Source organism: Bos grunniens, chromosome 11 (assembly GCF_055505025.1).
Source record: "Bos grunniens cultivar Pamir isolate PY7600 chromosome 11, Bosgru_T2T1.0, whole genome shotgun sequence".
NCBI classification, from domain to species: domain Eukaryota; kingdom Metazoa; phylum Chordata; class Mammalia; order Artiodactyla; family Bovidae; genus Bos; species Bos grunniens.
Window position 1 is genome coordinate 97,595,255 of NC_141175.1, and position 25,621 is coordinate 97,620,875.

The 25,621-nt window shown below is 40.4% G+C and overlaps 1 long non-coding RNA gene and 1 pseudogene across 2 annotated transcripts; one reads left to right on the forward strand and one right to left on the reverse strand.

Moving 5' to 3' along the window:
• Positions 1-4,843: 4,843 nt before the first annotated feature.
• On the reverse strand, positions 4,844-25,419 carry LOC147363644 (uncharacterized). Of its 2 annotated transcripts, XR_015137340.1 has the most exons (4): positions 23,591-25,419; positions 13,399-13,467; positions 7,292-7,425; positions 4,844-6,955 (listed from the first exon to the last, which is right to left on the reverse strand). It is a non-coding gene; the product is annotated as an uncharacterized LOC147363644 (long non-coding RNA). The 2 variants fall into 2 exon arrangements; XR_015137341.1 differs by lacking the exons at positions 13,399-13,467; positions 23,591-25,419 and adding an exon at positions 9,628-10,217.
• Positions 15,187-15,556, forward strand: LOC147363645 (large ribosomal subunit protein eL33 pseudogene; annotated as a pseudogene).
• Positions 25,420-25,621: the final 202 nt, after the last annotated feature.

Sequence of the window (25,621 nt, forward strand, 5' to 3'; positions counted from 1 at the left end):
CCCTGAGGTTGGCCAGTGGAGTTGGTGATTCTATAATGGACTATATTTTGGTGGTCATGCACAATAGACAGGGGAGATGCAGGTCTGGAACCCTGGAAAGAGGTTAGGGCTGAGGGTGGAGGGCCAGAGAAAGAGGCTTTTGGAGAAAACAACCCTGATGACCCCTTGATGTCAGCCTTCTAGCCTCCTGAATTGTGAAAGACATTTCTGTTGTTGATGCCTCCCAGTCTGTGGTATTCTGTTACGGCAGTCCTAGAAAACTGCCAACAGTGATAAAGAGCAGATGTCTTTCAAAGCCAATCTCTAGCCAACAGCTAGGATAAAGCCTCTCTCCCTGACTTGAAGAAGGGCTTCAGTGAGAAGGGAGACCAAGGGGACTCAACAAGAGCAAATGGAGGAAATTTTCAAGGCAGAAGGATGATCAGTAGTGTCATGTACTGTGGAAAGTCAAAGAGAAAGAGGACTGAAGGCTTTGGCAACTAAGGGATCACCGGATCTAGCATAAGAATGGGATAAATACATATAGTAGAGTACTCTGTGGACATGAAAAAATCCAGGTTTTCTAAGAATACTCAAGGATTTGGAAAAGTGCTTATAATATTAAGCAGTAAATACATAGATAAAATAAGATTGAGAGAGAGGACACAAACTATATATAACATCCTAATCTTATTTAGTCTTCACTCCTTTTTTACATGAACAAAATACTAACATATATTGGAGTGCTTTCTGGTATTTTCTGCCAGACTCTTCTGCTCTTGTTGAGCTAAGCAGGGTTATATGTAGCAGTGAGAATTGGAAGGAGTTCAGAAGACTAGATTGAAAAGGGCTTGGAGCTACTTGCATGAAGGATCAGGGAAGATCAGGAAGAGGGCAGGAAGAGGCAAGAGGGAAAGGGTGGTGAAAAAGGCAGATGAGTCTAGGTAGGCCAGAGAGTTTGAGAGGGAATCAGAGAAGAGAGACATGGCCTGAGTTAGTGGGACTTGGAGGAGACACAAGAGTCTTCAGATTTTTGCGCTGATATTTCCAGGTCTCAAACAATGTAATTCCTTGTGTACTTTTTTGACAAATGAAGCAAAAGTTGAAATTCATTTTTAATGAATTTTGAATGTTGTATAGACGAATCTTTTCTTAAAAAGCATTTAATGATGGAAAACTTCCAAGCATTCACAAAAGTTGAGAAAATACTTTAATGAACCTGATTCACTCAGCTTCAACAATTATTAGTACATGGCCAATCTGTTTCATATATACCCGCACATGCTCCTCCTACTTCATTACTTTGAAGCAGTCATATCATCTATAAATATTTCAACAGGTATCTCTAAAATAAATGTCCTTTAAACATAAACATTATCATACTTAGAAACCATTAATAATTCCTTAGATTACCAAATATTCAGCGTTCACAATTTGTCAATTGTCTTATAATAATTTTTTTTTAGTTCATTTAAATTGGGATCCATAGTTTACACACTGCAGTTGGTTACTGTACCTCATAAATCTTTTTAAAGCTACCTCTTCTGTTGTTCCTTGAATTTCTTTTCTGAAGAAATCCACAGTATGGATTTTGCTGATGATATTTCCATGATGCAAGGTCTGGGAGAGAAGCAACAGGAAGTCGATTTCAGGTGGATAGCTGTGAAAGCAGGGAGGGCCCAGATGTGGTTGGGAAGTGGAATGTTTAGCAGGTCCTGTGGAATGGTTGTAATACTTTCTCTAGCAAAACTTGGCAGCTCTGAAGAGAGCAGATGTCCAGTGACCTACAGTGAGGGTTGGTGTTGAGAACACTGGCAGGTAAAAGGGCCAAGGGGGCCAACGATGTTAGCAATGGCAGCACTGATTGGCTTGACGCCAAGATCTCTCTGTAGACTTGCCTGTCCCTGGTCATCATGCCATTGACCTTGATATATAGAGTTCTTGGAAATTCTTTGTCTAGCCAAGGGGGATAGTTATTTCAGCAAAGGCCAAGTTATAAAATTACAGAGCCAGGGTTTACCTTTTTTTGTAGGTTGTTCCACCTTTGCAGCTCTGATTCTTTCTGAATGAGCCACCAGTGAGATGTTAATGGCTCCACAGAGATGAGTTTCCTTTCTCCTCTGTGGTTTACCCACTATCTGAGATTCTTGGCACTGATTACTTTCTCATGTGGGGAGAATGGGCATTTCTGCCTAGCAATTTCCAATCACTAGAGTTGGTTCTTTGACTTTTCAGGTGGGTTCTGGGAACAATTGATCAGTGACCCAGAAAAGTCACCCCCATTCACTCTTTAGGTAGAAGAGGATCTTGTACATGGAACCACTGCTTCTAGTCTTCTCTGCATGTGGCTTTGGGGAATCATTGCTCATGAAAAGTGAAGAAGAAGTACCTTGAATTCAGGAATATGTTTCCAAAAAGATGGTGTATTTTACTTTTCTAGTACTGCCATAACCAAGTAAAACAAACTGGGCGGCTTAAACAGAAATTTACTGTCTCATAGATCTGGAAGCTAAAAGACCAAGATCATGGTGTTGGCAGGATTGGTTCCTTACAAGGGCTGAAGGAAGAATGTGTTCTAGGCCTCTCTCCTTGGTCTGTAATTAGCCATCTTTTCCCTGTTTCTCTTCACACCATCTTCCCTCTATGTGTGTCTGTGCCAGTGACCATATTTCCCCTTTTTATAAGAACACATCATGTTAGATTAGGCCCCACCCTAATAATACCATCCTGACTTAACTAATAACATCTGCAATGACCCTAATTCCAAATGAGGTCACATTCTGAGGTACCAGGGGTTAGGACATCAACATGTGAATTGGGGTGGGGGTTGGACAAAGTTTATCGTAACAGATAAATTGGTACACTCCCTTTTTTCTCTCTCCCTACCCAGCTCCCTTCTCTAGGCCCTCGTGACCCTCTGCTGGGGGAATTGAAATTGTTTCCAATGATTAGTTGTCTCCTGTTCCTCAACTCCAGTCTACATTGCATATGGTTCATCAAATTCATCTTTTCTAGAATCCCCAATCATGATTCTTGATTCCAAATCATCCATGGCCCATTGCCTAAAGAAGTGGTTCCAAACTTTCTGGTTTGGCAGAGTCAAGAGGCAGGTTTATAGAAATACAGGTTCTTGGGCTTGACTCTCTAACATTTTGATTTATAAGGTCTAGACTGTATATTGTCACCCTGCTTATTTAACTTATATGCAGAGTACATCATGAGAAACACTGGGCTGGAGGAAGCACAAGCTGGAATCAAGATTGCTGGGAGACTTATCAATGACCTCAGGTATGCAGATGACACCACCCTTATGGCAGAAAGTGAAGAGGAACTAAAGAGCCTCTTGATGAAAGTGAAAGAGGAGAGTGAAAAAGTTGGCTTAAAGCTCAACATTCAGAAAATTAAGATCACGGCATCCAGTTCCATCACTTCATGGCAAATAGATGGGGAAACAGTGGCTGATTTTATTTTTCTGGGCTCCAAAATCACTGCAGATGGAGATTGCCACATGAAATTACTCCTTTGAAAGAAAGTTATGGCTAACCTAGACAGCATATTACAAAGCAGAGACATTACTTTGTTAACAAAGGTCCGTCTAGTCAAGGCTATGGTTTTTCCAGTGGTCATGTATGGATGTGAGAGTTGGATTATAAAGAAAGCTGAGAGTCGAAGAATGATGCTTTTGAACTGTGGTGTTGGAGAAGACTCTTGAGAGTCCCTTGGACTGCAAGGAGATCCAACCAGTCCATCCCAAAGGAGATCAGTCCTGGGTGTTCATTGGAAGGACTCATGTTGAAGCTGAAACTCCAATACTTTGGCCACCTGATGTGAAGAGCTGACTCATTTGAAAAGACCCTAATGCTGGGAAAGATTGAAGGCAGGAGGAGAAGGGGACAACAGAGGATGAGATGGTTGGATGGCATCACCGACTTAATGGACATGGGTTTGGGTAGACTCCAGCAGTTGGTGATGGACAGGGAGGCCTGGTGTGCTGTGATTCATGGGGTCACAAAGAGTCAGACACGACTGAGCGACTGAACTGAACTGGGCATTTTTTTCAAAGATCTCCAGATAATTTTAATCATCAGAACAACTGATTTAGAGAAGAGAATCAAATCCGTCACAATCTGATCAAAATTTACTCTCCAACTTCACAATCCTCTATAATCCTCTATTTACCAGGCTCTAAAATTGCTGACAATTCTGCCCCAATATATCTTCATGTTGAACCACCTGAGGAGGTTCTCTCTCCTGACCTACTTCTCCAACTGTCTCTAGTCCTTCTCAAGTCCCATCTTTTCTTTGATGTCTTCCTACAACTCTGTCTTACTGTTACCACCCCTTTCTTGACTTCCTATATATTCTTATCTGTGCTACTTGCTAGGCAGAGAGCTCTACCTTGTGAAGGTTCATAGGCTAGGGTTGAGAAGGCCAGGGCTGAGAAGACCTTAGAGAATACATGTGTCTCAAAGGTCCTCAGAGTTCAGAGGAAAAAATGGAGGCCTCAACATGATATGCTCAGGGACACACAGTAGTATAAAACAAGAAATGGTTCAGGGTATGACTTCAAACAAAATGACTGAGTAAAATCCTTAGGCTTCATATCCTTTTCCCTACTACACACAACCAAGCAGTTATTGACTGACAAGGAAATGGGGCAAATATATTTTCTGCAGAGACTGTGGCAAAGAAGCTCTGGAGTTGAGAACTCAGGTGCAACAGAGGGCAGAGCAGAGTGCCATATTGAGAAGAGTGCCATTAAGTGAGAATCCATATACTTAGCAGGCTCTCCAATCATCAGAAATACCTAAAATAGAAAACTAAATTATTTCTATCTGGAGAAACTGACCAGTCCAAAAATAAATACTGACAGAATGGATTTATTTTAAAAAAAATTGGCTAGTTTTCAACATGCTCCATCCATACACACTGATCAGCCTTTTGGTTTCTTATTTTCACATGTGAGTAAATAGTCATGATCATCAGAGACACAAAGAACCAACCAACCAAAGCTTTTCCGGAGAGGAGTACAAGAAGGAAAAATAGGTTACATATAAAGGACTGGGAGATGGAATGACGTAGGACGTTTCAACTGCAACTTGGAAAATAGAAGATAATGGAGCATTACCTTCATTATTCTGGGGAAAATAGTTTTCAACTTAAATTTTCTTACCCAGACAAACTATCTATAAAGACCGAGACTAGGCCAATTCAGACAAACACTTATCTCCCATGCCATACTTTCTCAGGAAGATACTGCAAGATGTGAGTCTCAAAAAACAATTAAACCAAGAAGAAGAAGCCTAGAATTTAAAATATAGAGGATTCAACATAAGTGAGAAGACATTCAGGATGATAGAAAAGGAAAGTTCCAGCACAACAACCAAGCAACAGGCCTCAAGAAGAAACAGCCAACCTGGAGCAGGCTATAGAGCTCTGGGAGGAAAGAAATTTAAAGAACTAATGGATCATCTGATACATTTGATTTTGTGGACTATTGTATTAAAAGCCTCTCTCTCTCTCTCTCTCTCACACACACACACACACACACACAGGCTCTTATGGAATATGGGAAGATTTAACCATAGAAATAAAGAAACAAATAGATGAAAATATAAAGTAGGAGGACAAGAAGGATGTGGTCAAGAAAAGAACTGGGCTCATAGACTCTTGATGTGTTTGTTTTGAGAAGAGTTTTATATAGTTCTATGAAAGAATTTTGGGGATAAAATTGAGAACACAGAAAGATAAGACAATTATTAAATTCAAGAAAAAGAGAACGTCATGTAAGAAAGGAAATGTTATCATGTTCAGAACATGACTCAGCTGTAAACAATAGTACATACAAACCATAACATAATTGATAAACATTGATTTAACCAAAAATAGAAATGTATGCTATATTGTAATCATTAGGGCAAGATAAGTGTGTGTGTGTGTGTGTGTGTGTGTGTGTGTGTACATGCCAGTTATTACATGATTGTGTCTTAGCTTCGAACCCACCCTTCTGCACTTTGCTCTGTAATGCTGGGACTAGAACCCTGCACACCACAATTTTCCCTTGCCAGCTGGCTCCCTGTTAGTCTCTGTCAAATGGGAACAAGAAGAATATTGCAGAACTGGAGGAGAAACAAGCTTATATCTCCCCCACTTGCTTCCTTTTCTCTCAGTACTCATTTATTCATTCAATTATTGAACGAAGATTTGAGTGACTACTGCAGGCCAAGCACTGTTCTAGGGTGTTTAAAATTCATCAGTGACAATATTTCTGCCTTCTAGTAGAGACAGAGCTTATCTTATAGTAGAGAGAGAGATAATAAACAATGTGCGTAATAAACAACAGTGTTGTAGGAAAAAAGAAAGAACAAAGCAAAGTAAGAGTGATTGGGAGTGCATGAGTGTTACAATTTTAAATAGGGCGGTCATGATAGAGTTCTTTGGGAAGAAGATATTTGAGTAAAGACTTGGCCTTAAAATGAAAGTAGGCTTGGCATGTTCAAGGAACAGTCCAGGGGTCAGTGAGAACGGATTGAAGGAAGGGAGGATCAAAGAGAGAGAAAGATAAAATTGTTTACCTTTGGGAGAAAGGAACTTGAGGTGAGGAAGGTTTGGGCAGATTGCTTTTCTTTGTTTTAAGTGGTATACAATCTTTTGACTTTTTAAACCATGAATAAGTGTCAATTTTATACAATTAAAATTTAAAACAATGAATTACAAATTGCGATATGGAAAATCCCGTGGACAGAGGAGCCTGGTAGGCTGCAGTCCATGGGGTCGCTAAGAGTCGGATACCACTGAGCGACTTCACTTTCACTTTTCACTTTCATGCACTAGAGAAGGAAATGGCAACCCACTCCAGTGTTCTTGCCTGGAGAATCCCAGGGACGGGGAAGCCTGGTGGGCTGCTGTCTATGGGGTCACACAGAGTCGGACACGACTGAAGCGACTTAGCAGCAGCAGCATCCTGAATTGGATCCTGGAACAGAAAAATGACATTAGAGGAAAAGCTGGTAAAATCGGAATAAAGTCTATTCAACCAAAATGTGCTAATACTATTTTCTTAGCTTTGACAAATATATCATGTACTATAAAATGTTAACATTAGGTAAAACTGGATGAAAGGTATATATTAATTCTCTGTATTATGTTTGCAACTTTTTGGTACATCTAAAATTATTCCAGGATAAAAAGTTTATGTAAGAAAAATTTGAAACAACCAGAAAACTGAATCAGGTGGTAAGATCTTGCCCTTTCTTTACCCCCAACTCCCAGCCCTGCAGCCTTTTCTGGGTTTGAGCAGTGAGTTATTTACCTGGCAGAAAGATATGATTTACTCATGGCCTGGGCTAATCCCCAGATGGAAGGGAAAAGGCTGGTAGGGAAGAATTTTGGATCACACCTATGGAACATCCAGCTCACTGATCCTTGGTGAATGACATCCAGAAGCTGAAAAGAAGAAACCAGGACAGACCTTTTACACATAAAAAATATGAACGTGCCAATTCCCTTAAGCTTTTAAGAAAGCAGAGTACTAAAAATATCTTCACAGAACTTTACTCCTTGTTTCATCTCTGTCTCTAGAGAGCTTTAAAATTAAAGGAGTGGCTTAAAAGTAGGAAAACTCCAGATCCTTGATTCAATGACTTTTCCCTCACTTCAGACTTTCTAAAAGCTTTTGGTGGAGGTGCCTGTTTAGGTGAGTCTTGTTGATGTTAAATATTGTCTTATGTTAGTACTTTCCACCTCTACTTTTATATTCATTGGTGTATGAATTATTTAAAAAAGTTGTTTTAAAATTTTTAGATAATTATTTGATGTTAGAAAAAAAAGCTTACTCTTTGGTGTCATTACTCTGAGACTATCAACTTGCTACTCTTCTCCCTGGTGAGTCTTTTCTTAGTATTGAGGAGATCATTTTCTGTTCATGGTTCTTCCACATATTCTGCTTCTACCCACAATTCCTCTTCTCTTTCTGGCCCTTACCTTTTTGGAAATAAAAGCCAGAAAGAAAGTATTTTGCATACTATTTTTATTTTCTGTCCTTCCTACCACATACCTCCCTTGAAGTAGAGCAGGTTACCCCTTAAGTTGGGGTGAAAGAAAAAGGGGAAGAGAAAATGAGAGAGAGAAAAATAATGGACATTTCAACATTTTATCCAGCCACATTTAAATCCACTTTTCTGGCATGTAGGAGTCTGTATATATATTTATATATATATATATATATATATACATTTCTGGGATCATGAGCAATTAAGTGGTGATGAGTAATCAGCATTCAGAAGCTCCTTTTGATTTTGTTTTCCTCATACTTTTAAAAACCTATGTAAGAAACACATATTCAGTGTAGAAAAATAAAAAGACAAATATTAGACTAAATTAAAAATTACTTGAAATCTCAGAAATAATCCCCCTACTCTAACTTACCATCAACCAGTCAATGGAAGAAACCAAGAATAGAAATAAGGAATGAAGCACTGAAGCATGTGAAACTTCAGTTCCAGAAGATTCTGAGACTCAATGCCTGTCTTTCTTGGGGCTTGGTGGTTTCATGTTTTGCCACGGCTGATGTACAGTGTCACATTAACCATCCCTACTGGATAACACTCTTTGGTTGTAAGTGACAAAAAAACCCAACTCAGGTTTATTTATACAAAAATAAATAGAAATAGGATATCTGCTCAAACTGTATAAATCTGAATACCAGCACTACATGATCTTTAGCATGTTACTACCTCTTAAAGCCTCTGCTTCCTCATCTGGAAAATGGCACGTCTCTTCTTGTGAGATTGTTACAGGGAAATGAGGCATGTGCCTGGCAAATAGTAACCACTCCATGAATGGTAGCTAGTGTCTGCAGTAATTAAATAGTATTTGGTTTCTTGAAGAGTGGGGAAAGTTGTGTGGCTAGCATTTTACTGCTAGAGGAAGTTGAAAGGCAGGAAACGGGGAATGAGGCAGAGCTTTCCTTCTCATGTGTTCTTATCCTCATGAAGTCCACCATGACTATGCAAAGATTGCTGGTGTGGACAGCTGTATGCTGACATCCTATCTTACCCACAATGCCCTGAGTGACTATTTCCTGATTAACAGGCAGACTTCTGTAGCCAGAGTCCAGGAAAACTCCATATTTCATCAATCGTGAAGGGAGACTTTGCCAGAGCTTATCTGGAGAGCTGAGAACTCTGCAGTTTGAGATGGTGATTTCTACATCTCAAAAGGATGCCGAAACCTGTGTCAGACACCTCTGACAGCTTAAAGCTGCTCCTCCTACCCAGGGTACCATCAGGAAGAAATAAGTTTCCCCCTCTATCCCTCTTGAGTTCTTGTGGCTGAACGAACAATAAAATTGACACAAGAGAGATTAACAGAAGAAGAAAAGATGAGTTTAATTCATGTTCATGGAGGTCTCATTGAAATGGGACCTAAGAAGTAGCCAAAGAAGACAGCTTTTATACTTTCTAGAAAAGAAACAATAATTTTGAGAGGAATTGGCAGGAAGAAGAAACTTAGGTTTGGGTGCTTAATTAGTTAGGAATTTAAGCAAAGTTTGGGTTTGGTTGGAAGATTAGTAAATAAATAATAAATTTTGTCTACATAGGCTTCTTGGCTTTGAATTCCCTGTCTCTGGTCATAAGGATGTCCTACCTTTTGGAGAAGGAAATGACAACCCACTCCAGTACTCTTGCCTGGAGGATTCCATGGATGGAGGAGTCTGGTAGGCTGCAGTCCATGGGGCCACAAAGAGTCAGACATGACTGAGCGACTTCACTTTCACTTTCTACCTCTTAGTATAGGGAGGGCACTTTTCACATGGGAGATTTATTTCCTACTTTCAGGGAGACAGAAAGGAAGGTCAAAGTGTCCCTCTTGCGTAAACCATTTCTTAAGTAACTTTAATTCAAAAATAATATGCCATTGAGACATGTTTTAGGGTGGCCTGCCCTGGGCCCCAACAGCACACTCACACTTGCTGATTATGTCCTATGTCTATCTTTTTGTCTGCTGCTGCTACTGCTGCTAAGTCGCTTCAGTCGTGTCCGACTCTGTGCGACCCCATAGATGGCAGCCCACCAGGCTCCCCCGTCCCTGGGATTCTCCAGGCAAGAACACTGGAGTGGGTTGCCATTTCCTTCTCCAATGCATGAAAGTGAAAAGTTAAAGTGAAATCGCTCAGTCGTGTCCGACTCTTAGTGACCCCATGGACTGCAGCCTACCAGGGTCCTCCATCAATGGGATTTTCCAGGCAAGAGTACTGGAGTGGGGTGTCATTGCCTTCTCTGTTTTGTCTTTAGGGTCTACTTAATAAACCAACCAGAACTTTGTAAAAACATTTTCAGAAATGATTGACTAAAATCTCTAACTCGTAGGTTTTTCAACTTCTCTTACTAAAAATTCAAAGTTTCTTAATGGAATACTTATTAAAGTACACTGGGATATAGTCCATTCTTATCTCGGAACCAAATCAATGTCAATGCCTCAATCAGAATTTGTGATGAACCAACATGTACAAATCTTCAGATCTGCCTTGAAGTGGGCTATAGGCCCCAAAAGGAAAGTACCATTTCTCATGAAGTCCCAGAAACAGGATGGTGAGACCATAAGATGCTGTCTCTTTTCACACACCAGTTCTGTAGTCCAGGTAGAGCTGCCACCCACTTGAATCATGGCAGACAGGTTTTTCCTAAGTATGGCTAACTGAGTTACAAACTATAGCACCCCACTCAGTCCATTTGTGTGTCTTTTTTTCCTACCAAAATAAAACTCTCCATTAAAACTGAACAGCGATTGGACAATTTCTAATCTTAAATCTCTAATCTTATGCATGAAAGGCAACCTGCTATTTAGAGCAAGATTTAAAGAGGTAGACACATCTCTTAGACTTTTTTCTTACCAATCTGCTTCAATAGATGGGAATCTTTGTTTAAACTGACTCCAGGTCTTTCTCTGTGTTTGAAGAAAACACTAGTCTTTTGTGGTTTCTCCATGTCCCAGTTGCAACTTCCGGAACCCTGATAAGTGTCACCAAAGTTGTAATTTATAACTTTTGGGAGGCCCAGGCTTCCTCTGAGTGAGACATTTATCAGTCTTTGTTATCAAACCACTCGTTTCTTTGCTCTATGTGGTAAAGAAAGCATTTTTCTGCTCCTGGCGACTTGGCAAAACTCTGAATAAGAGAGCAGGATTATGGTCATAGCAGGTGCGTACAGCAGGGTTCTTCCCAAACTCCTTCCCTGTGGTCCTTTTCTAAACAGGAGTCACTGATTTCCCTATTCAAAGAGGCTGATCTATTTTGCCCCGTCATGAGACAGAGAGTAGCTTAAGGAATAAATTTAGTGTCCGAATGCAGCAGATTCTTTCAAAAGTTTCCAGGACTTCTCTGGTGGCCCAGTGGTTAACAATCCACCTGCCAATGCAGGGGACACTGGTTCAGTCCCTGGTCTGAGAAAATTTCACACGCTGAGGAGCAACTAAGCCTGTGTACTGCCAACTACTGAGCCCCTGAGTCTGGAGCCTGTGTTCCTGAACAGGAGAAGCCATTGCAAATAGAAGCCTGCACATCACAAGGAAAAGTAGCTGCCCCCCTGCCCAATCCCCTCCGAAAGCCTGGGCAGCACCCAAGACCAGCACAGAAAAAAAGAGACAAAACCCAAAAACCCACACAGAACGAAACAAAAACGTTTCCAGATTATTATTATTTTTTAATTATCCGTTTTATTTTATTCTGGCTGCTGCACAGGCTTTCTCTAGCTGCGGCGAGCAGGTTGAGTGGTTGTGGCTTGTGGTCCCCAGAGCTTGTGCTCTGTAGTTGTGATGCACAGGCTCAGCTGTCCCATGGCATGTGGGAAGTCCTCCCCACACTAGGGAAGGAACCCATGTTCCCTGCACTGACACGGGGATTCTTAACCACCAGACCACCAGGGAAGTCCTCCAGACTACTTCTACCACAGCCATATTAATTTCTTGAAATTAATTTTTACTTTTGTATAGAAACATATAGCTTTAAATATTAAATTATTCCAAAAGTCTCATAAGGAAAAACAGCTACCCTTGTCCAGTTAACTTTATTTTTTAGTTCTTTCTTTTCTTTAGTATTTATCTCTATTTTTCTATGGATATGCATATATGTAATTGGTTGGATGACTTAACTATGGGCTTTCTCACTAGTTAAATGGATATTGCTTTCTTGCTACTTCCTTCTTTTTTCCAGTACTCAAATTCTTGGTTAAATCCATTTCCAGTATTGTAATTATTATGATTATATAAATACTGTTCATTGCAAAGCCAAAAACTATTCCTCCTTTCCTGTAAACATTTTGATATTATTAGGGTTAATAATTGCTCCTCCACCCCTCTGCCCTCTTTTGCTTAAATGTCTTGTTTCTAATGGTCGGATTCTTAACACAGTTGTTCACATAGTTAAATGTATCAGATAACTTCTCAGATAACTTTCAGACAACTTTTCTGCCTCCATTATCTAGATCCAAGCAAATGTCTTACTCTCTGGGCCAGTTATGTAGCTACAGCTCTGGAACTTCCCTTCATAAACCTGGAAATTGCCTGTGCCTGAGTCTGATACCTAGATGACATGACTTTCTCTTTTGGGGTGTATTAACTGCCTCATTTTTCATGGATCACATTTTCAAATAGCTTCTTGAGAAAAAAATACATGGGAGAAAAGTCTTTTGAGACTTTTCAAGCCTGAATTTTCCTTCATCTTCATAGCTGATAGATAATTCAACCGAGTATAGAATGGACTGAAAATGTTTTTTTTTTCCCTTAGAATTTTGAACACATTCTTCCATATTTTCTAGTTCCTTATATTACAGTGGAGGAATGGCCCTTCTTATTCATAGTTATTTTGATATAACTTTTTCTTTCACTTTAGAAACCTCTATTCATCCCTGGTGTTCTGAAATGTTAGCATGATGTGGACCTGTATTCTTTGTACTGGCACTCAATGAGGTCTTTTAATCTTGAAACTCAAGTCTTTTGGTACAAAGAATTGTTCGTAAATTATTTGCTTGATGAATATCTTCCTTTCTCAATTATCTGTTTTCTTTTCTAGAATTCCACTTGTTCTCATCGTTGTTTTTCACCTTGAGGATCTTTTTCAAATGTCTGTGAATCTTTAGCTGTTTGTTAAGGTTTGATTCGATCACTAAAAAGTTAATCAGGGCTCTGTGTGCATATGTAGGATTCTTCTGGTGATCTTCACTGTAGGACTGTGGTTCTCAATAGGGACAGATCCCATAAAAGGCATTTTGGAAGTTGTGAGAATTTTTAAAAGAGTTATTGGGGTTCTGTGACATAAAAAGAGATATACATATTTGGTCTTTGCTCCTGGTTCCTGACACAAAGCTCCAAAAACCTTTCCAATTTCCTGAGTAATAAGCATGCTAGGAGTGTCTTACTCACGATGCAGGATGGTCACCAGAAGGTCCAAGTCATGATTAGAGGCTTGGAAATTTCCTCACCTCCTATCCTCTGGGGAGAGAAGAGGGGTTAGATATTGAATTAATAATCAATCATGTCTACATGCTGAAGTTGCTATAAAAATTCCTAAACTATAGTGTTCAGAATGTTTCTGGGTTGGCAAACAACACTGAGGTGTTGGGAAGCTGTGCGTGTGTGTTAGTTGCTCAGTTGTGTCCTACCCCATGGACTGTAGCTTATGGATGTAACCCTCCCAGCTCCTCTGTTCTTGGAATTCTCCAGGCAAGAATACTGGAGTGGGTAGCCATTCCCTTCTCCAAGGGTTGGGAGGGTGACGCATCCCAAATTCCTTGGGGACAGAAGCTCCAGCGTTCAGGACCCTTCCAGAATTCATCTTATGCACTTCTTCATCTTGCTGTTTGTCTGTATCCCTTATCATACTCTAAAAAATAAACTTTTAAATGTCAGCTAATGTTTCTCTGAGTTTTGTGAGTCACTACAGAAAATTATCAAACCTGACGAGGGGCTTGTGGGAATCCCGATTTGATCAGAAGTACAGGTGACAACCTAGGACTTGTGATCGGTGTTGAAACGGGGGCAGTCTGGTGAGACTGAGATATTAACCTGTGGGGCCTGCGCTAATTCTGAGTACTTAGTGTCAAACAGGGGCAGTCTGGTGAGACTGAGATATTAACCTGCGGGGCCTGCGCTAATTCTGAGTACTTAGTGTCAAACGGGGGCAGTCTGGTAAGACTGAGATATTAACCTGGGGGCCTGCGCTAATTCTGAGTACTTAGTGTCAAAGCTGAATTGTAGTATGACTAATTGGTGTTGGAGAAATTAGTAGGTGTGAGGAGGAACCTCACACATTTGTGACAGTGTTATGAATGTAGAGAAATGAAGCGGCCTGCTAGTACATAGTATATGGGGGACAAAATGCTAGCTGACTTGCCAAACAGTCCCATAAAACAAAGACTGCCATAGGTCTAGGGTTGCCAGATAAAATAAGGTCACTGCATTGAATTTCAAATGTCAGATAAGCAACAAATATATTTTTTGTATCAGTATGTCTCAAATATTGCCTTTTTATCTGGCAACTTCCTCTGTGTTCTATTTCACTCTTAATGTCCTCCTGGACAGTTATGAAGTCATTTTTAGTTATTTGATTCAGGATATCGACACTATTTAATATAAACACACCAAATTTTTTTTTTGCATAGATTTGCTGTACCTTGAGATTTCCATAGATTTTAATTTCTTCTTTTTTTTCATTTCTAAGAATATAGCTACCATATAAAACCAGGGTGACTGGACTTTGTCTTGTTTTGAACTTGATCAGAGGTTGTTGTTCACCATTTAGAGAGACATATCATGGACATAGCCCTACTTGTGATCAAATACACTGATATTAGTTTGCAGTTGTAGTTGTCTTACTCATGGGGATTCAAATATACGAAATACAAAGAATCATAAGAGACTACGAGTAATAGTTACACTCCAACAAATTGAACAACCTAGAAGAAATGAATAAATCCCTAAAAACAACAATCTGTCGGGACTGAACCATGATGCAATAGAAAATATGAACAGGGTAATTACTAGTAAGGAGATTGAGTGATTAATAAAAAAACCTCTTGAGGCTCAACTATTTGCTCCTGCTGAGACACTGGTGTGGCTCCAAGGCTCTACCAGCTCATGATTTCTATGGATTCCAGCAACAGAGAGGACAGGATTGAGGGGATATGGGACTGATGGTGCTGGTCGCCTGACCTTCAGCCTGCTGGGAACAAGACTTCTAAAACAATAAATGTGTCTGGAAGGCTGTGGTCCAAGGCTATTGTTGCTGGTTTTAATCAGGGTCTATGGAACCAGAGGGAGCACACAGCTCTCCTGAAAACTGAAGGTGTGTATGTCCAAGATGAAATTGAATTCTATCTGGGCAGGAGATGTGCTTATGTGTACAAAGCAAAGAACAACACAGTAACTCCTGGCAGAAAATCCAACAAAACCAGAGTTATCTGGGAAAAGACAACTCACACTCAGGAACAGTGGCAGAGTTCATGCCAAATTCGGAAGCAACTTTTGTGCTAAGGCCATTAAACACAGAATTCATGTGATGCTTTTTCCTTCAAAGATTTAAATTTATTGAAAAGTGAATAAAAATGTAGATTAAAAAAAAAGCAAATCTCTTAACAAAAGAAAGTCCAGGGCCAGATGTCTTCACTGGTAAATTCAACCAAATATTCAAAGAAGAATTAGCACCAATCTTTCTCAAACTTGTCACAAAATAGAAGAGGAAGGACTCTTACAATCTCATTTTATGAGGCCAGCATTACCCTGATGTCAAAATAAGACAAGGATTCCAGAAGAAAAGAGAATTACATGCCAATATCCCCGATGTACATAGAGGCAAAATCCTCAACAAAATATTAGCAAATCAAATTCAGCAAAACATTAAAATGATCATTCACCATTATTAAGTGGGGTTTATCCCAGGAATGCAAAGATGGCTCATCATCCACAAATCAGTCAGTGTGATATACTACATTGACAAAATGCAGGGTAAACATTGTATGATCATCTCGATAGATGCAGGAAAAGCATTTAACAAAATTCAATTTATGATTAAAAACTCTCAACAAAGTCAGTATAGAGGAAACATGCCTTAACATGAAAAGGCCATATATGAAAAGTCCATAACTAGCACCATACTTAATGGTGAAAGCTGAAAACTTTTCATCTAAGATCAGGAACAAGACAAGAATTTACCCTCATCACTTTTATTTGACATAGTATTGAAAGTCTTAGCCAGAGCAATTAGGCAAGAATAAGAAATAAAAGTTGTCCAAATTGGAAAGGAAGAAATAAAACCATCACTAGTCGACATGATATTATATGTAGAAAACTCTAAAGACTCCATCAAAAAATTGTTATCTAATGAACAAAAAATTAGTTATCTGATGAACAAATTCGTGAAATTTGTAGGATACAAAATCAGTACACAAAAATATGTTGCATTTCTAACACAGTAATAATGAGCAATTGGAAAGGGAAATTAATAAAACAATGCCATTTGCAATTGCACCAAAAAAAATAAAATATCTAGGAGTAAATTTAGCTAAGGAGGTAGAAGACCTATGTATGGAAAAGCACAAGACATTAATGAAAGAAATTAAAGAAGGTTCAAATAAATGGAAAGATATTTCATGCTCATGGACAGAAATAATTAATAATGTTAAAATGTCCCTAATACTCAAAGCAATCTGGCACAATCTAGCAATCAAGCACATTCAGTGCAATGCTTATCAAAATTCCAATGACATTTTCCATAGAAACTGAACAAACAATCCTAAAATTTGTATGGAACTATGAAATCCTCTAAATAGCCAAAGTAACCTTGAGAAAGAAGAACAAAGCTGGAAGCATCATGCTTCCTGATTTCAAATTATATTACAAGCTGCCGCTGCTAAGTCACTTCAGTCGTGTCTGACTCTGTGTGACCCCATAGAAGGCAGCCCACCAGGCTCCCCTGTCCCTGGGATTCTCCAGGCAAGAACACTGGAGTGGGTTGCCATTTCCTTCTCCAAAGCAATAGTAATCAAAGTAGTATGGTATTGGCATAAAAACTGACACACAGATCCATGGATCAGAATTCTGATAAAGGATCAGAATAGGAGCCCGGTTTATAGCCATACCACCTTGAATGGACCTGATCTTATCAGAATAGGGAATCCAGAAATAAACCATATATTAATTTATGACAAAGGAGCCAAGAATACACAATTGAAAAATTGGACAGTCACATGGAAAAGAATGAAAATGGACCAGTCTTACACCACATACAAAATTAATTCAAAATAGATTAAAGACTTAAATATAAGACCTGAAACCATAAAACTCCCAAAAGAAAACATAAGTGGTAAACTCCTTGACATTGGTCTTGATGATGATTTTTGAATCTGACACTACCAACAACAACAAAAAAAATGAAAGCAAAAATAAATAAGTGAGGTAACATCAAGTTAAAAAGCTTCTGCACAGTAGAAGAAATCATCAACAAATTAAAGTAAACCTACTGAACAGGAAAAAATATTTGCAAATCATGTATCTGATAAAGGACTAATATCCAGAGTGTATAAAGACCTTATAAAACTCAATATAAAACTCCCCACAAACAATCCAATTAAAAAATGAGCAGAAGATCTGAATAGACATATTTTCCAAAGACATACTGATGATCATCATGTACATGATAAGAAGATACTCTACATCATTAATCATCAGGAAGATGCCAATCAAAACTGCCTACCCATGTCACCTTATACTTGTCAGAATAGATATTACCAGAAAAAATCAGAGATAACAAGTTTCATTGAGGATGTGGATAAAAATGATCCCTTTTGTGCTGTTGGGAATATAAATTGATACAGCCACTGTGAAAGTTCTTCAAAAAATTAAAAATACAGCTACCATATTGTCCAGCAATTACACTTATGGATATTAATCTGAAGAAGATGAAAACATTAACTCAAAAGGATATAGGCACCTCCATTTTCACTGAAGCATTGTTTCCAATAACAAAGATAGAGAAACAACCTAAGTGTCCACCAATAGAGGAATAGATAAGTAAATTGTGGTATATAAATGCAATGCAATATCATTCAGCCATAAAAAATGAGTGAAATCTTACTATTCGTGACAACATAGATTGACCTTGTGGGCGTTATGTTAAGTGAAATAAGTCAGAAAGAGCAAGTTTTTTTCTCTCTTATATGTGAAATCTAAAAAAGAAAAGAACCCACCCCCACCAACCCAAACACATTTATAGAGAACAAATTGGTGGTTGCCAGAGGTGGGGATTGGGGAGCGGGAGAAATGAGCAAACTGTTTGTATTTTAGGTTAAATAAATTGAACTTAGAAATAGAGGAGAGAACTGCCTTCCCCTGAGATAAGAGAAGTGAAGTGAGAAGTGTATGTGCAGCCCATGCTTCTCCACATAGCCGGAGATAGGTAAGCCACTGATTGGAGAAATGATTTGGGAATGAGAACATGAGGAGAGAAGAGTAGATCTGAAATAAATGCTCTGGGAAGTATGAAAGGAAGAAATCATTAAGAAGTGAGAGGCCCATCAGCAAGGGCCAACTTGAGTCTGCAACCTCTTATAAGAATCCTCTACAACAAAGGAGAAGCAGCAGAGAAAGTTGAGTGACCATGAGTTAGGAATTGACATGGTAAGCCTGGCCAAAGATTTTCAGGAGGTGAAGAAATACCAAAAACAGTACTGAGGAGTTTTCAGTGGACTCTGTTTAGCTAGAAAGTAATGAATAGACTGGGTTGGAAGTTGTCCACTCTAAGAGAATCCCCATGGACAGAGGAGCCTGGCGGGTTACAGCCCATGCAGTTGCAGAGTCAGATACGACTGAGCGACTAAGCACAGGTCAGCACATGTTCTTTGCATCCAAATATGGTGAAGCTCTATACAGTTAGTACAAACAAGACCTGGAGCTGACTGTGGCTCAGATTATGAGCTCCTGATTGCAAAATTCAGACTTAAATTGAAGAAAGTAGGGAAAATCACTAGGCCATTCAAGTATGAACTAAATCAAAGTCCTTATGATTATACAGTGGAGGTGATGAATAGATTCAAGGGATTAGATCTGGTAGACAGAGTGCCTGAAGAACTATGGACAGAGGTTCATAACCTTGTACAGGAGGCAGTGACCAAAACCATCCCAAAGAAGAAGAAATGCAAGAAGGCAAAGTGGTTGTCTGAGGAGCTTTTACAAATAGCTGAGGAAAGAAATGTGAAAGGCAAGGGAGAAAGGGAAAGATATATCCAACTGAATGCAGACTTCCAGAGAATTGCAAGAAGAGATAAGGCCTTAAACGAACAATGCAAAGAAATAGAAGAAAACAATAGAATGGGAAATACTAGAGATCTCTTCAAGAAAACTGGAGATATCAAGGGACCATTTCATGCAAATTTGGGTACCATAAAGGACAAAAAAGATTAGCTTAGGGCCCAACAGAAGCAGGAGAGATTAAGAAGACGTGGCAAGAATACACAAAAGAACTATACAAAAAAAGCTGTTAATGACCAGGATAACCATGATGGTGTGGTCACTCACCTAGAGCTGGACATTCTGGAGTGTGAAGTCAAGTGGGCCTTAGGAAGCGTTACTCTGAAGAAGGCTAGTGAAGGTGATGCACTTCCAGCTGAGCTGCTTAAAGTCCTAAAAGATGATGCTCTTAAAGTGCTGCACTCAATATGTCAGCAAATTGGGAACACTCAGCAGTTGTCACAGGACTGGAAAAGGTCAGTTTTCACTCCAATCCCAAAGAAGGGCAATACCAAAGAATGTACAAACTATTGTACAATTGCACTTATTTCACATTCTGGTTATGCCCAAAATCCTTCAAGCTAGGCTTTAGTAGTACACGAACCAAGAACTTCCAGATGTACAAGCTGGGTTTCAAAGAGGCAGAGGAATCAGAGATCAAATTGCCAACATTTGTTGGATCATGGAGAAAGCAAGGGAGTTCCAGAAAAACATCTACTTCTGCATCATTGACTATGCTAAAGCCTTTGGTTGCATGGATCACAACAAACTGTAGAAAATTCTTCAAGAGATGGAAGTAACAGACCACCTCACCTGTCTCCTGAAAAACCTGTATGTGGGTCAAGAAGCAACAGTGGCAACTGGACCATGGAACAACTGTCTGGTCAAACTGGGAGAGGAGTAAACAAGGCTGTGTATTGTCACCCTGCTTATTTAACTTCTATGCAGTGTACATCACGTGAAATGCTGGGCTGGATCAATCACAAGCTGGAATCAAGACTGTCGGGAGAAATATCAACAACCTCAGATATGCAGCTGATACCACTCTAACAGGAGAGAGTGAAGAGGAACTAAAAAGCCTCTTGATGAAAGTGAAAGAGGACAGTGAAAAAGTTGGCTTAAAACTCAACATTCAAAAACTAAGATCATGTCATCTGGTCCCATCACTTCATGGCAAAGAGATGTGGAAAAAGCGGAAGCAGTTGCAGATTTTTCTTTCCCAAATCACTGCAGACAGTGACTATAGCCATAAAATTAAACTATGTTTGCTCTTTGGAAGGAAAGCTATGACAAACCTAGACAATGCATTAAAAAGCAGAGACCTCAGTTTGCTGACAAAGGTCTGTTTAGTCAAAGCTATGATTTTTCCAGTAGCTATGTACGGATGTAAGAGTTGTACCATAAAGAAGGCTGAGCGCCAAAGAATTGATGGTTGCAAATTGCAGTGCTGGAGAAGGCTCTCACTGAGAGTCCCTTGGACTGTAAGGAGATCAAGTCAGTCAAACCTAAAAGAAATCAATCTTGAATATTCACTGGAAGGACTGATGCTGAAGCCAAAACTCCAATACTTTGGCCACCTGATGTGAAGCGCGAACTCACTAGAATAAAGACCCTGATTCTGGGAAAGATTGAAGGCAAAAGGATAAGAGAGCAGCAGAGGATGAGATGTTTAGATAGCATCGCTGATTCAGTGGATACGAATTTGAGCAAACTTAGGGAGATAGTGGAGGACAGAGGAGCTTGATATGCTATTGTCCATGGGGTGCTGAGCACTCCTATTGTTCAGTAGGATTCATGTGAAGTAACTGAAACAATTTATGAAAAGTGCTTAGCAAGGTGCCTCAGTTCAGTTCAGTTCAGTTCAGTTCAGTCGCTCAGTCTTGTCCGACGCTTTGCGACCCCATGAATTGCAGCAAGCCAGGGCACAGAATAATTGCTTAGCAAATGGTTGTTGATATTGTTCAGTTGCTAAGTTGAGTCCAGCTCTTTTTGATCCCAAGGACTATAGCATATCAGTCTCCTCTGTCCTCCAGTATCTCCCTGGATTTGTGGCTAGGCTTCCCTTGTGCCTGCAATGAATCTACCTGCAATGCTGGAGACCTGGGTTTGATCCCTGGTTTGGGAAGATCCCCTGGAGAAGGGAAAGGCTACCCACTCCAATATTCTGGCCTGGAGAATTCCACGGACTGTATAGTCTATGGGGTCGCAAAGAGTTGGACATGACTTTCACTTCATTTCACTTCACAGATGAGGCTACTGAGACTCAAAGATGTGCAGATGACACCACCCTTATGGCAGAAAGCGAAGAACTAAAGAGCCTCTTGATGAAAGTGAAAGAGGAGAATGAAAAAGTTGGCTTAAAGCTCAACATTCGGAAAACGAAGATCATGGCATCCGGTCCCATCACTGCATGGAGAATAGTTGGGAAAACAGTGGAAACAGTGGCTGACTTTTTTTGGGGGGGGCTCCAAAATCACTGCAGATGGTGACTGCAGCCATGAAATTAAAAGACGCTTACTCCTTGGAAGGAAAGTTATGACCAACCTAGACAGCATATTAAAAAGCAGAGACGTTACTTTGCCAACAAAGGTCCATCTAGTCAAGGCTATGGTTTTTCCAGTAGTCATCTCTGAATGTGAGAGTTGGACTATAAAGAAAGCTGAGTGCCGAAGAATTGATGCTTTTGAACTGTGGTGTTGGAGAAGACTCTTGAGAGTCCCTTGGACTGCAAGGAGATCCAACCAGTCCATCCCAAAGGAGATCAGTCCTGGGTGTTCATTGTAAGGACTGATGTTGAAACTCCAATACTTTGGCCACCTGATGCGAAGAGCTGAGACATTTGAAAAGACCCTGATGCTGGGAAAGATTGAGGGCAGGAGAAGGGGACAACAGAGGATGAGATGGTTGGATGACATCACTGACTCAATGGACATGAGTTTGGGTAAACTCCGGGAGTTGGTGATAGACAGGGAGGCCTGGCGTGCTGCGTTTCATGGGGTTGCAAAGAGTCAGACATGGCTGAGTGACTGAACTGAACTGAATGTGCCCAAAGTCACTGAGAAAGAACCATATCCTGACAGACAGGCTCCAAAGCTGGGGATTCCACCTGAATTCAAATACTATGCCCTTAAAAACTGTGAGAATTTTAAGTAGAATTGGGCATTAAGGGAAACCTCTCTGGAGGTCATCCTGGCTAGGGCTGTATGAGGAAAGCAGACCTGCAGAGGCAACAGTGGGGCCGGAAGCACCTGGCTCCCTGCCCAGGAAGCACTCAGGCAGGAGTCTCCCTGGATTGGTGTGTCTGTCGCATCATGGGCTTGCCATCAGGCGACCCAGGTTCAAGTTCCTGGTCTGCTACAATTTCCCTGTGTGGCTTTGAGTGGTGGCTAATTTCTTACTGCACACTGAGGGGGAAGATTTGACTAGACAGGCCGAGTTTTTCTCAACTTTAAAATGCTGGGATTCCATGTATTACTTCCCCGGGGGTATTTGTGATGTGGAATTAAAGGCCTTTTCCTGATGTCTCAGGGAGGTATTTTTAGGTCAGTGGTCCCTTCCTAATGCCCTGTATTTGAGCATCTTAAGTTTCTGTCTACCCAAGGGCAGGCCTCTCCTGTGCTAGGCCATGGAAACAGAAAGGTTAAGTAATACTCCCTGCTCTGCTTCAGGCTGAGGGGTTCTAAGGACCGACTCTGGTTTCAGCTTTGCTGGCTGGCAATTGTGACTCACTGTGATTAAGTAAACACCCGGGAACAGGCAGCCCCAGACTTCTCACATGAGATTCACTACTAATTTTTTTTTTTAATCCTTTGTTTGGACACAAGCTTCTTTGAGCTCATCTTTGGAATGGAAATGAAAGCATTACTGTGGAACAGGCAGAACAGGAATTGCCCATCAATTGACCTACAACTAGAATATGGAATCCCTGGGCCTTGAGCCCGTGTTGTTTCACCCTGGCTTACTGGTCTCCTTGCCTCCCTGTCTTCTTCCCTCCCTCTCACTCGTGTGGTCTACCCTCCCTCATTGACCCCTGCGAGGTACCCCCACTCCCCCAGGAGCCTCAGAAAAATGAGACCCCACCCCCGCCCCAAGAAGTGACCATCCCTGGGGACAAGAAGTGAGTGAGTACGTGTGTGGACGGGAAGGAACAGGAGCTGGAACGGTGCTGATGGGGCAATGACTGCAACAATATGTCTTCTTTGGTCCCTCCGATCAGATTGCACTTCAACCTCAGCTGTCGTTCCAAGTGAACGCTGTAGCTTAGATTTTAGCTTTCTCCCCATCTCCATGGTCTGACGTCTTTTTTGGGGGGAAGGTCAAAGATTCATCTTACCTCTGGATTTATTTCTCTTTGTGTCTCTTCACCTATCTGAAGCTCATCTTCCTCATCCACTCCCTACAAACTACAAGAAAACAAACAAATGAAAAAGCAAATATGAGTCTCCTCCCCCCCTTAACCGTCACTTTCTTTGCCTCTCCTTTTGCAAATTTCTTGAATGCATGAGTCCGGCCTTGCTCTCTTCACTTCATCATCCCCTGTTTGTATCTGACTCTACAGGGCACTGAACTGTCCTCATGGTCCCCCGTGACCTTCTCATCACTCAATCCCAAGACCTTTTTTTAGTCCTCATCCAATTTAACCTTTTGACAGCATGTGACATGCCGACAGCTGTGCTTTCTCTCCCCTTGGCTTCTGTGACCAATCTTTTTACTGCTTCACCTACCCCTGAGAAATAATCACCTCTTTCTCAGTCTCTCTTGCCATTTTTTCTTCCCTGGCATGGACACAACATATATGTGTACCTACACATGTGTGTTCGTTGCTCAGTTGTGTCCGACTCTTTGCGACCCTATGGACTGTAGCCCACCAGGCTCCTCTGTCCATGGTATTCTTGTCCAGGCAAGAATACCATTCCCTTCCCCAGGGGATCTTCCTGACCCAGGGATTGAACTCAGATCTCCTCATTTGTAAGCAGGGAAGTACTGAGCCCCTGTCTTCTCCTGAAAATAATTTAAACAGACTACAGACATATACACTTCATTAGAATAGCAAAAAAGGGAATGAAATGGAAGTGGTGGGGAAGAGTAAATTGTAGCCATAATAAATGAGGAATGCAAAACTTTATCCAAAAGGTACTATAACAGCCTTAGTCTACCCAATAAATCTGATTGTGTAACTCGCCCATTAAAAAGTCCTTGAGTACCCATTATTGCCTAACTCCTTAGCTTAGCCTTTTATTTGTTTATTTATTTGGTTGCCTTGGGTCTTAGTTACGACACACAGGATCTTCGCTGTGCCACGCAGGATCTTTTGTTGTGGCCCACAAGCTCTCTAGTGGTGGTGTGAGGGCTCCAGAGGGTGTGGGCTTCGGTGGTTGTGGCATGCAGGCTTATTTGCTCCACAGCATGTGGGATCTTAGTTCCCTGATCAGGGATTGAACCTCCTGCATCCCTTGCATTGTTAGACAGATTCTTAACCACTAGACCACCAGGGAAGTCCCCATAGCCTTTCATACTTGGATCCTAGCTTGCTTTTCCAGCTCATTTACTACTCTCGGACCTTGGTACAGCTGATTCCTCTGCTTAGAATATACTGTGCTCAACAAACAGAAAAAGAGCAACCCTAAACCAACTATACGAAAAGATACTAAACTTCATCAACCATCAAGGAAATATAAATTACAGCCACAATGTACCACTGCACACCCACTAAAATGGCTTAAAAAGACAATGGAAAGTTCCAAATCAAGCCTAGTGAGAATTCAGAGCAAAATGAATTCTCCTGAACTGCTGATAGAAGTGTAAATTGGTACAATTATTTTGGTAAATTGTTTGTCAGTGTTTAGTAAACCTGAACATATGCATACAAAAACTAAAATTGTTTCTGAGGATAAGCATTTCTATGTAGGAACCTTCATGTAGAATACGTGCGTGTCTTTCCTTACCAGGGCTCAGATTCTCCCTGGACCATCTGCTGTTTAAAAATCACAAAACAAATATTGATACAACATGGTGGAATGAAACTTGACAAAAAAACTTTCTGGAAGCTACATTGTGAAGTAAATTTCAACTCTCTGCTTTGTTTCCATTTACTTCAAGTGGTGAATTATTTTAAAAGAGAGTTAATGTTTTCTTAATCATATACTGCAAAACAAAAGACTTTGGAAAACATGTCTTAACAAACTAATAAATCTCTGAAAAGATTTTATTCCATAAAAAAGAATATACTGGGCTCTCTCCCTCTCCCTCACGTTGCCCACTCAATGAACATCAACTCAGGTTTAAAGACAGTTCCAACATCACCTCTTCTGTGAAGCCTCCCCCAGCAACTCCTGTGATAACTTATTACTCTTTTTTGGTAGCA